Below are 13,733 nucleotides of genomic sequence, written 5' to 3' on the forward strand. Positions count from 1 at the left end.
TTAAATGTTGAAAGTGTTCATCTTAACCCTACCAGTTGCTTTCTAGTTATATGTATTTTGTGTTATATTCTGTAACATCCAGGCATCTAGTGAACGCAGTTTCTTTTACAGATCATAGTTGTTGCGATGTCTTCTAACAGTTGAAAGGTGCAGAGGAATTTTGCATCACTAATTTTAATTTAAGCAGTAAATGCTGTAAACGGTCATGCAAATGTTTATTTTCAGATGGTGTTACTTCAGAAATGTCACAGTAATCCTGCTTAACTAGTTAACTCCCCCTCCTAAAGGAGCATGTTTCATGAAGTAAGTGGAAAAGTGCAACATTATCCACTAACCTACATTACTCAGGCTGATTGAGATGAAAAAGATTGACGATAATCAGTCGGAGAATGTTTTGGGGAGAAATAACCTAACAGATCTCCAACTACTGACACAAACAGCCTTCAACTATCAAAAACTGGATGCTCCAAAATCACCTCTCATTAAATGCTAACAAAACTAAAATCCTTCTATTCTCTCCTTCTATGTCCTCCCCTATTGATAAAAACTCATTCCAAATAACCAGCCATAACAACTCTATTTTAGAGGTCGTTCCCTCCACCAAACTTCGTGGTGTAACCATTGATGAACAACAAAAAATTTAATACTCACATCCAGCTAAACATAAAGAAAACCCACATAAAACTCGGCCTACTTTATAGAAACAACCACTTCCTCTCTCCTGCTACCAGACTAACACTTGCCACTACTTATCTCCTTCCCTCTCTACTGTATGGCACCCCTCTGCTTATTAATTTATCCTTCTCACTATCCTCCAAACTAGAAGTATGTTACAATAAAATCTCCAGATTTGCTACCAAAGCCAAATCTTCCTCTCATCACTGTTCCTCACTTCACTCATTAAACTGGCTTGAACTCCATAACCAACTTGACTTTCTCCAAATCATAACTGCCTATAGACTACTATTCCAACCTACCAAGTGCCCTGCACTATTCAATATCCTACAACCATATACTCCCCATAGAACACTTAGATCTACCCACCAAAACATTATCACCATCCACAAACCCAAGCGCCCATCTAGTCATCTTCTGCTTTCCTTCACCTTAGCCAAAAAATGGAATGCTCTTCCCTCCACTCTTAGGACCTGCGATAACCTCGAAAACTTTAAAACTCTCCTTCATTCTCACCTTTACTCAAACATGAAATGCAACTCTACTCTTCACCCTATACCTCTCAAGGTCTCCTCCACTTTTACTCCTGGCTAACCTCTCACCTAGCTAACCTTGCTCATTTGTATTATGTATAAATAACTATACTGTAAAATCTAGCCTCAAGGCCATTGCCTGTCTTTTACACCTAAACAAAATTGTAATTGTTTGTTTCTTTATGAATGCTACCTGTTTATTTGTCAGTAATGCAAAGTTTCTTCGTAATTATTCATGTAACTATGTATTGTTGGAGCTTTTCTCCCCGGGCCTCCACTGAAAACGGGCTCCCCGAGCCCAGTGGACCTCCCCGGTCATCAAACTAGAATAAATAAATAAATTGACCTTTGATGGAATCTGGAAAGTCTTCTCCTGCCTGAATTATACTTGGGATATCCTGAGACAAGTGAGATAACAAAACTGTTCTGTAAGATAAAATCAATATCAGAAGGCAGATAGTCCTGTCAAGAACTGACTGTCAAATACTAACCCTCCCTCTATATACATACTTTTTCTCCTAACCAGCATATGCGTAGTATCTATATATTTTAAGACTGCTCAACCCTACAAGTTCATATCATAATATCTCAATATTATGTAACGGTTAGTCTCTGTATTAGTCATGTCCCTCTTTATAACGTATGTATTCAAACTGCAAAATTTAATGCATGTAATCTAAAAATGTTAAAATTCTGTCACAGTTTATGTCTGTAAATATTGTGCATCTAATCTGAAAACTTTTAATTTTCTGTATTGAATTACTGTCTTTGCAAAAGTTGAATATGTTTGAATTATATTTTTAAAAAAAAATAAATAAAAAATCTGTGATGGAACCTACATTATTGTGGAGCTTTTCTCTCGGAGCCTCCACTGAAAAGGTGCTTTGGCCCAGTAGACTTCCCCGGTCATCAAACTTAAATAAATAAATATGCATCATGGAAAATACTGAAAACTTTTATCAAACATTTCCTTTTTCACACCAGTAAGGAAGCTGAAACAACAAACCACTTGCAAAGAAATTAGCATCAACCCACACCTACAGACTAAAATATATGAACAGTTGCGTATGACCTTTCTGTGGTTGCATTTTGAATTGGCTTGCTTCATGTACACACAAAGAAGAACTGCCTACAAAGTGTGTGTCAGAGAGAGAGTGTGTGTGTGTGTGTGTGTGTGTGTGTGTGTGTGTGTGTGTGTGTGTGTGTGTGTGTGTGTGTGTGTGTGTGTGTGTGTGTCTCTGTGTGCATGTATTCGCTCAGAATGCTACAAACATAAGAGCATTCTGCAGTAAGAATGAAGTTATTTCTAAACACTTTTGGTGCCACATGTCAAGAAATACAGATCTAGAATTAGTATACTGCTGGAGCCACCCACTTAACCAGAAACACAAATCCATAAACATACACACACCCACACCACACACACAATCGCATGCACACATGTGCACACACACACACACACACACACACACACACACACACACACACACACACACACACACGCACACATATACACACACACACACATGCACACACATGCACATGCATGCACACACATGCATGCACACACACACATACACACACACACACGCGTGCACACACACAGAAACACACACACACACACACACACACACATATGTATGCTGCATACACGTGCATGCATACTCTTTATAGTCATGCTTTATTTGCAAAAGCTGTTATGTATAATTCAGGTTTATATATAAGTCTGTATGTGGCAGTCTGGAGTCATGGAAGGAGGTCTGATTATTAACCAGGTGAGCACTGGAGACGCCAGGCAGGGAGAGGGAGAAGTGAATGGTGTGGCTCACTCTCCACTCCCAGGGAAGAAATGGATTGTGGATACTTGGTCAGTACCATGGCTAGGATAATATGAAGTGAGTGGCTGCCCAAGTGATAGCTGTCAGGGGACATGATTGACATATGAGGTGAGTTGATGATCATCTGTGAGTGTAGTCACAATATTCATTTAAGCAGCCATAGTTTTGTGAACATGTTTACAACTGTAGCAAGGAGCTGGAAAAAGTCTTTGCTACACTTATTTACTGGAATTTTTTGTTTCATCTTCAACTTCTTGTTGGTGGGTAATATGTTCTGGGAACAGCAAGGGGTGCCAACTGACCTAGCTGCAGCTCTGAATTTAGTGAGCACACTAAGTGGGGTGTGGTTTTCTAGTGGAGACCAGAGACACCTCCATATGAGCTTGAGGATGAGACTTCCTGTTGGCAACATATCTTCTGGAAGAGAAAGATGACTCGATCAGACACATATCACATACAATATGCAGCTAGATCAGACTCATATCTCATACCCTGTTCCCTCATGTAACTGAGTATGCAGTGGGGATACAGTGCTTAAGGATAAATTCCATGATGGCTGCCTGTCTGATGGCTCTTCTTGATGCACTTTTGCCCTCAGTGATAAGAGAAGAAGTCTAATGATTGACTGAAAGGTGGCAGATGATTAGCAGGCAGCAAGAGGAAAGAACATAAAAAAATGCATCAGGAATATGGTAGAAGTCAGAATATGCAGCAACTGCATTTTGGGGGATGTCTCCCTTCAGTTTTCTATCAATGCATGTTTAGCACTTTCCTTGAACTAGAAAAAAGTATTTACATTCAAAGGAATATATTTTCCTTAAAATGTTTTGCAGATTAAGTGCTTGCTGTTTGCCTGCTTGAAGTGGCATTGCAGTACTGTGGTATAGAATAAGACACAATGATATATGTAGAGTATGAGTGGACACATACTTTAATATTTTTTTCAGAAATCTACACATTTATTTCTATTTTTATGTTGCAATGTTTTTATTGTATTTTCATTTTTGTTTTCAGGACTCTAGATGGAAAACAAAAATATTTAAAGAACAAGAGTTGAATACTAAGAAACTAGAAATGAATAAATGAAACAGGAGGGTTGGTAAGAACATTATTAGTCTTTGTATTTATATTTGCTGTAGTTGTTTTAGCCCCTTTAGTTCTGACCATTTTCCAGATGACTTCCCGCAGACTACTAACTGTTTTTTTTTTTGCTATGTTTGTTGTTTGTATTTAAAGTGCCCTGCCACCAAAGCAGTTCAATCTTTTTTCAAGGCATATTGTTGCAGTATTACAAGCATAGCCATTTATGAAATGCATTTAAATCTTGAATTTTAATGAAAAGGGTCAATTTTTAAGTGTCATCTTTATGCTTAAATATACAATAAGAATTACAATATCAAGTTTATACAGTTATGCATGCCCTCTTTAGGCTTGAAGTCACAGCAACATTATGTAACATGTTTTTACTGTGATGAGAACTGAATCCTACACTTTTGTTTCCAACTGAACAGTGTGCAGATGTTCCAATATGTATATTCCAAAAGTCACTTCTAACCTGAAATTAGCCCCAACCATAATGGCTCTATATTGTTTCAAGATAAGCTCTTTGAATCTGTAGCAGTTTTAGTTGGTGTTAGTATACTTGGCCAATGAAAGAGAAGGGTCCAAGTTGATCCCCAGTTAATTATATGGGTCGTAAGACTACTGGAGGTTTATAACAATATAGGGTCATATCTCTATAAGCATTTGAAGCATTGTAACACAGTTCTCAGAATAATATAAAATAACTCTCAGCTGCAGAATGCATTTAGCTGGTTGTCATATTATATATTTAATGTATTATACTCAATAAGAGTCTTAAGTGGGGAAAGGCTGTCATAATTCCACTGACAAAAACTTTCTCATTCAGAAAAATCATATAGCCCTTTTAGTTCTAATGGTATGACTGCCTACTAAAAGTATATTTTATGTCATTATTACAATCTGCCTACTGAGTAAACTTACATGCTATGCTCGCAATAGAAACTGAATACAATGCAAGTGTTAGACTGTGTTAGCGAAGGCTTATGAATCCCTGCTTTTTTTGCACAGGTTATGTTTCTGTCCCCTATGAGATTTTATTATCAGCCACAAAATGTTAGAACTTAAAAATAAATATATTTTTTGCGTGAAATATATGAGTTTTGCTTCTAGTATAAAGAAAACTCAGTAAAGTTCTACTCTAGAGCATTAAAGCATTCTACATACTGAGCACGTTAAATATATTTATTTATTCATTTGTCATTTGTTAACAGGGTTAGTCCAGCTGAGCCAAAGGCCTGTTTTCAGTGGAGACTCAAGGAAAAAAGCTCCAAAAACAAAAAAAAAACATATTAACATGCATACATTCAAGATACAGGAATATTGCATAGTTAATCATACATTCAAAAATGCAAGAAAGCAAAAAGCAAGATAATTACATATTGATGCATTCAAAAAGCAAGAAAATTATGCATTGATATCATTGCATAGGTTTACAGTAACAGAGGGTTACATGACAAGTATATACCAAAATAGATGCTGAGAGAGCACCATTTGAGAGTTTAGAATGAAAATAAATGCTGCTATTAATAGAGAGTATAAGTGGTAGAAGGCTGTAACATTTAGAGTAGAGACAGGTATAAGGAGATGTGAGGGAGGGGAGATTAAGTAGGGTCCTAGCATGGGCAGGAGCTGAAATTGAGCAGGTAATATTTAAGTTCAATTCTGAAGTAGTTTGTACAGTTGATATTTCAAATATTTGGTGGGAGATTGTTCCAGGCTTGGGACACTGCTTTTATAAAGAAGCTTACCAATGTTTTTGCTGGTTTTATAAATATTGAGAAGGTGTTGATCAGAACTGTGTAGCATTCAAGAGGGGAGTGTAGTGGGAGGAGAGGGAAGGACAGGGTGAGGGTCTGTTTAGTAAGGTGTGGGTGAACTGTAGCTAGTAAAGGAAAAGAAGTTGGGGGAACTAAAGCCACTGAAGCAGTTTCAAAGCAAGACAGTGATAGGATTTGTATGGTACAACACCCCGGTAAAACCAAATATGAGGCAAAATGAATAGTCATTATCTTAAATGCCCTTGAGATTATGTTAATAAACATTCAAGTAGTAAAACTGGGTATATAGCTACAAAGTGTACACAAGACTGTTATTCCGCACTTAATGATTCTTTGCAGCTCAGTGATGAATTTTATATCACTCCTTTAACTTCCTGAAGTGTTGATATTTTAATCATTACATCATACAAGTAAAAAAAATGTGGTATAATATATAGGAGTCTTGTTTCTTATGTAATGACTACCCAGGAAAGGATTTTAGACTAGAGCAAGAGGTTCTCCCGTTTGATTCTCGGCTGGGCTTGGGAGTGCCTTCTATGTGGAGTCTGCATGTCCTCCCCGCAGTTGGGTAGCGTTCAAAAGACATGTGTGCATAAATGGGTGTGCCTTCGTTGAAGGTTGGGCGTCGAGCTGGCACCTTGGCGTTACGTAAAAATCTACTGCCAATCATTAGAGGACCGGAGTTCCACTGTGGCGACCCCTTACCGGGAAAAGCTGAAAGATAAACAAACAAACATTGTCTTCTATATAGTGTACAAAGTTAAATATAACATCTACATTTCAAACTTATACAAAGCTAGTCTATGACACCCAAAGTCCTCTAAAACACTGAATATGGTACCTGTGTATTAGGCCATATGTTAGTTCCCACATGATATATGATAATAAACATTTTAGGTAATTGTGATAAGATATCTGGATACAAATACAACTAATAATGCTGTTCTACAGTTAAGGATTCACTGCATCTCAATCCTGATTAACATGACAACAAATTGACATTATCACTGTATGTAAATTAAGCCTCACATGTATGTTGCAACAGAAATGTTGCCTTACCTGTTAAATATATCTGGTAAAATAACAACTTGGTGCACATTCTGTACATTAGCTTCACCCTTAATTTTGAGCAGTAGGTATATCCCCCACACACACATACACACACAGTGCATACTGGGTATTATGCCAGACTGAGACAACAGCACATTGCCTTTATCAAAGCATGGGCATTCACCCTCATCTTATAAACAGTAATAGAAATGCTGCTTTTGCTGGAAAAAATTGATTTTTGCTTTTGGTATAATAAACTTCAACAAATAAATGCTAGGGATTAGACTTATGTGCCTATTTGAGCAGTCACATATACCCAGAGGAAACCAGGAATAACATCAGACTATGACACAAAACACCCTGACAAACACTGTTTTTGGTAACAGTATATCAGGCTATGTGTCAATTCTCATGTAACAATTCATAAGAAATGCATTAGAGAATTATCATTGTATGCACCTGACTTTCAAGGACTTCATGGCATCTCAACCTTACTACAGCTACATGCTGTCTTTGAAGCTACATGGAGTTTAGGCCACATCCTCTGTGCAGATGCCCTTATCTAGTAAAACGTTTAGAATTGTTTAATTCTGATACAATGGCAAAGTACTTATATGTTATGAACGTTAGTTTCACCCTGCCTTTTGAACAGAGGTCATATAGACCCTCCAACAGAAAACAGGAATAATTCCAGGCCATGACACCAAGTGTATTCTGAAACATTTATTTCAGTGTCTAGATATAAAGCTATACGTCAGTTCCCCTATGACCATTTACAATAAAGGTACTAAGTAAATATAATCAGATGCTCAGATGCAGAACATTCTAAAGAATAGCATTCTAACTACTATCTTTGTTGCTGGAGAGAGATAAAGTCCTGATTACAACCCAGACGACCCACTTTGACATGCGTCATAGACATCTGTTGGAGCTGAAATGGGGAGAAGAAGAATGACAAGGTTTAAGGGTCATCACCTCTTCTTCTTTAGGACAGGGCCGAGGATTGTGCATCTGTGCATATGCTTCATGCCCGAATCCCTTATAGAGACCAGGATTACACAGAGCTGCTGTCTACAAGGTGGGTCAGGGCCACAGTTACATAGCAAATGGAGGTGCAAAGCTCAACCACAAGGTCCATTGCTTCCCAATCTTGTGTAAGATGTGTGCATATAATGGGGATGGCAGGTCTAATAGAAAAAAAAACATCTGATGGTTACTCAACTAACAGTTCCAATAACTGACCCTTACCCACCGGGTTATAGATGACCAACTGATTGTGGAAAACTCATTGGTTGTCAGGCAGCAGAGCAGATGCTCAAATATTTTTGGTGCATCCCAGTCCTGATTTGCATGCCTGTGCATCACCTTTGTCAGTATTGTTTATAAGTTCATAGGTTGTTATTAGGCAATAGATCAGCTAGAGCCTTTGAAGCCTAGCTACTGAAGACCTCCTGGCACTCCCTACTAATTGTTCCTCCTGTCCGTAATGGATCAGGACACTAGGTGCGGGGTACCTTCATGGTTTCCCTACATTCGTCTAAGTTAAATTTGAACACATTGATAGGCAAAAAGCAGGAGTGTTCCAGGAGTGGGGGATTCTTTGTTAGAGATAGCTTTCATAGGTTCATAGGTAAAAACTAGGCTGGCCGCCCTTGTGGGTCATTTTAAGCCTAGTCAGTTTCCCTTTTTTGTGCTCAAAGTAACCTATCCCATTTGGTTATAGATTGGCCTTACCCATCCCATGGTTGATAATTATATATCATCCCTAATGAGAATAACTTGGATCCTACCATAGATAATTTGAGGGGACCCATGCATGGCATAAAGCATTTAGGAGCTGCATCTGTCCATTAGAAGTACAGGGGACAGTCCTGGGGAAAATTTTCTATTTCCCATCCGTAGATCTAAGTTGCTATTGAAAATTACAGGAATGAACTCTAGTTTTTGTGGATGAGAAGTCTGTTCCATAGCAGCTGTATCCTCTGTGAAATATATCTGTCCCTCCAAACCATTCTGTTGATGTTGCAGAAGACGTATAGATCCCTAGATTAAGAATTTCTGACATTATTTAACTTGCTGATGTGCAATAAATCCATCAGAACTGGGTCAGAAGATGCCTTGTATGCCAGATACAGGTCACCTCTTAGCAGTATGTAGGATACCGAGTATAGTGGCAGACCTTTCAGTCAGTCCATTTAGGAATGTCATTTAGGCCTTGTGTCCTTTTAGTAGGATATCTCTGTGGGGGTTTACTATGAAAATATCAAAATTAAGAACAAAATATATTCAAATCTTTGATTCAGATGTGCGATGTGATGCATATTAATTAGGACAGAATGTCAAAATGTGTATAGCGAAACGTTCATATTCGCACTTTTGACATTATGTTTTGTACTTCACCACTGCATATCATGGACTACAATACTTTTGCACTCCCCTACACCCCCTGCAAATTATATATTACAACTCCGAGATTGCACTACAGTAGGGAAAAGGCTCAATTCTTGGTCCCCACTGTACTGCGATCTGTAGTCATAATTCTGATAATATATGTGGGAATGCACAGTGGTATTCGTTTAACTGCACACTCGAAATATTGCAGGTCAGCGATACAGGAATCAACCACATCAGGTTGAATATTTTCATTTTCACTGACCGTGTACTCGATATTCTCATAGTAAACCCTCTGTGGGCATTCCAGTTGTTGCATGTGTCTGGATAGATACATGCCAAAGTGGGTATTATATTCAATGATTGGTCTAATGAGGGTTAAGTAAAGGGAGACAATGACATCCCTGGATCGAAACACAATCCTCTTGTTTATAAGCTGTGCAATATAGAGGGACTTTCTTACAACAAAAGATGCTTGTCGGTCAAACATTAAGTCACTGTCCACATAAGTTCCCAAATCCTGAACAATCAGGTCAACTCTTAGGAGCATATACACAATGTGGTAGTTCCCCACAGTAAACAGCTTCCCAAAGATACATTAATGCATTTTTCAACATTTAGTTTCAGATCATGATTTTGTACCTGTTTTTTATTTGAGACAAACCTTCCTGCAGGAAGTCATTAAGGAATGCAATGACTACACCTCTCTTGCAGTCATCTGCAAATTTATCAACTGGAGCCCTTTGGTATTGAATTTTACTTCAGAAAAGTAGATGTCAAACAGGAAATATCCCAGCACACAACCCTGGGGGACTTCACTGGTGACTGCTCTCTTTGTGGAAGTAAATCCCCCTATTTTGATTATCTGCATCCTACCTGTGAGCCATTGGCAATCTATTGGGTGACATAGGGGGTTAGACATAGTTTATTTAGCTTTCCTACTATGCCTGACTGAGGAATTGTGTCAAAAGCTTTTGCTGTATGGTGGCTGAGATTAGACATTGTTGTTAGGGGTGTGGCTAAATCGTGCCTCATGCTATTTAAGATGCATCCAGTGATGTTGTCAGGACATATACATGCAGTATTTTTAGCCTTTGATAGAATTTATAGAACTTAGTCTTGTGTGATAGCTGGAGGTCAGCTAGTTTCAGGAATATCTTAAGGGACAGATGGAAGGGAGACAGGGGTAAAGTTAGAGCTAAATTTATCATCCAGTAGGTTAGCTATAGTTTCACTATCAGTGTAGATAACATCATTCTGAATCAGCAAATATAACTAAAAAAATGCCTTGTGATTGTCTTTAGTTTGAGTGACTATTCTAGCCACAAGCTTGACTTTAATGGATTTTATTAAGCTACTAAGGTGTTTGTTTATTTCAGTGACAAGGGTTTTAACATGCTTTACTCTTTTTACTTTCGGTCAAAATTCTTTTCCTTTTATTATAAAGCTTTTTGATTTGATGGTTCCACCATGTGGGTTTGTTTCTGGAGTTTGCCTGTACTTGTTCCTATGGAGCACAGCTTTGGTGCCAGCAAGTCCTGTTTATGTTATATGGTACATTTAGTTCACTTGCTCTTGTTTTTGTGTTACTACCACAGCTATACTGTAGATCAAGCAGAACTGGATCATTTACAGCTTTGTAGGCCAGACATGGATCACAATGAAGGAGTCTGTAGGTGAGGAACAGAAGAACAATATGATTTTAGATGCTCTAAGCAACTTAGAGAGCTCATATCTGTGATTTGCTGGTAAGAAATCGCTGTTTTTTTTTTTCCAGTTAAGTTATGTCTTTGGACTGGTACTTACTAAAGGGTATGCATACAGAGTAATACTAATCTTTTCTGACAGTGAAGGAATGCCCCTAATTATCAGCTGGGTAAGGTAAAAGGCTTTCCTCATGGCACTGGATTTGTTGGTCAAAGGATAATTAATTTCAGGTGGGTGCTTAGGTGTCCAATGGCAGTATATGTTTTAAAAGGTTGTCCTTTATGCGGCAGGTGTGTGTGCTAGCTCCTGTTACCCAAACTTTATGATACTACATTTTTGCATTCATCTCTCGACTATGACCCTAGCACAATGAGTTTGTCTGAGTTAGGCAATCTTGGAGGCAATCGGTGTCCTTAGTGGACTTTATAATGGATTCATACTTGCAATCATATATCTTAACTAATCAAATTTTTGAAGAATATTCCTGGTTTTGCCTCATATAGTTGCCATGTTGCTCATAACATTTTTGATTTTTTTGGGGGGGTAGATCAGTCAGTCAATAATGCCAGACATTAGAGTTTTATACTTCTTAATGGTCTGTAAATGTGTGTCAATGTAAAACCTGTTCTATTAACTTTTTAAGTGAATTAGCATAATATTTAAAAAATATCCTTGATTTTTCTACCTTTATCCAGAATTATTGGCCAAAGAGGTTTAGAAGTATGCTTCTAATCATCTGTAATTTTGGTCAGCTAAAGGCATTTAGTGTTGGATTTAACATCAGAGAACTAAACATCAAATAGAAACAGTCCCAGAATAGAATCATGGGTACACTCTTAGTCACAACAGTCTTGAAAGATAGTCTGCCAGTTCTAATAGAGTGAATTATATCAATGCACCAGTTGGTATCCAGTTAGTTGCATAGGAATCAGCTTGACTAGTCTGCCAATAATGCCAGAATGGGTTATAGTGCCAAAGCCTTAACTAAGTTGGTGAAAGTTGTGTGCATAGTAGAACCAAAAACTTAAGAAAACTCCGAAAACCAAAACGAACCACAAACAGAACAAGTCCTGTAACACAAATCCAAAGACCACACTAGGACAGTGTATTTAGCACTTTCATCCACTTTTTATTGTGTGAACTATATAGAAAAAGACATGATCTACATTTTACAAAGTCAAATTGATTTGAGTCGAGGGATTATAAGTTCCTCGTATTTTGTTTATGAGAACCATGATGACATATGTCAAACCCTTGAAAATCATGTTGGTGAGGTTCATAGGTCTGGGGTTACCAACGACCATGATGGTGCAAAGTCACCCTGTCCATACTTTCTCGTATGTGTTAACCCATCCCTGCCTGTTTCTGACCCCACTTGTCTTATGAAAAATGTTTTCGCAAACAGTGTCATTATTCAGGCAAAGTATGTCTGTTTTTTTTTTTTTTACTTATTTTGTCTATCAGAAATAGTTAGCATTTGCTGTTGCTTTTCAATAGGTAGAATATTGATTTTTTTTTAGTGCTCCATTTTTGGAATTGGATGGAATTATACTGGCAGTTAGTGCAGAGGTTAAGGTTATGAGCCATCATTCCTGTGGTAGAGGGCTTGATTCCCTCAGAACTCATTTGCCTACTGTGTGATCTTCACCAAGTCACTTAACCAGCTGTTGCTCCCAGGTTGCCCATGAAGCAGGATCATATCCAGGGGACCCACCTCATCAGCAAATAGGATTAATTGCCAACATGCAAAAGTCAATGTCGTGACTGTTATTTTTTCTGCACATTGACATATCATTGAAACTTTTAAATATATATATATATATATATATGTGTGTGTGTGTATATATATATATGCAGTATATGTGCATTTATGTGCAGATAAATAAATAGATAGATAGACAGATAGATAGATAGATAGATAGATAGATAGATAGATAGATAGATAGATAAAGTGCTTTTAGTTAGTAGTATTTACTACTGTGTTTTTTCACTGAAGTCACTTCTTTTTGAGTGTTGGCAATATTAATGTCTGGAACATTGGCTGCTCCTCTGCTGTGTGAGCTTCACTTGAATGAAAATAAGTGCTTGTTTTTTCTAATGCAGAAGCTTTTGAATATACCAAATGTTTTGACATTGGGGTAGGAGTGTATGCTTTTGGATATACCAAATGTTTTTAACATTAGGGGTAGGAGTGTATGTGTGAGGTAAAGGGATACATTTAGTGTTGTGTGCATGTGTCTGTGTGAAGTGTGTTTCAGTGGCTTGTGCAGTTGTACTACTAGGGAAAAGTATTTTCATAACATCATTTATAAGGTTGGGGTTAGGGTTGGGATTAGCACCCATGACCAAGATATTTCTGGAATGATAAAATTCCCACAGACTTTTATGAGAAAGCCTCAAAGACTACAATAATAAAATACAATGTACACAAAAAAACACACAACTAAGCATTCAAAAAAAGCACAACACAAATACAAAATATTACCCAGGTGCAAGATGTTAGGGGGTATAATCAGCAATCTGACCCCAATCGCTCTTTAGTGCTTACCAGATTTTAAACGCTGGCACTGCATTTACAGTCAAGCATGAGTGTTATAGCACTCTGTGCATGGTCTAAACTGCAGTTTAAAAGAAATAAATATTTTTTTTCATTTATTTTTCAAGTAAAATCTGAACAT

The 13,733-nt window shown here is 37.6% G+C and overlaps 1 protein-coding gene across 1 annotated transcript in view; it reads left to right on the forward strand.

Moving 5' to 3' along the window:
* LOC122809216 (probable G-protein coupled receptor 33) overlaps positions 1-13,733 on the forward strand; it is a 351,141-nt gene that overhangs the window by 115,341 nt on the left and 222,067 nt on the right. The window contains exon 4 of the mRNA XM_044080526.1: positions 4,061-4,145. The gene's annotated coding sequence lies outside the window, so the exon portion shown is untranslated. The remainder of the gene's footprint in view (positions 1-4,060; positions 4,146-13,733) is intronic.

The sequence above is a fragment of the Protopterus annectens genome, chromosome 8.part0 (assembly GCF_019279795.1).
Source record: "Protopterus annectens isolate FY-2018-M chromosome 8.part0, PAN1.0, whole genome shotgun sequence".
NCBI lineage: Eukaryota > Metazoa > Chordata > Ceratodontiformes > Protopteridae > Protopterus > Protopterus annectens.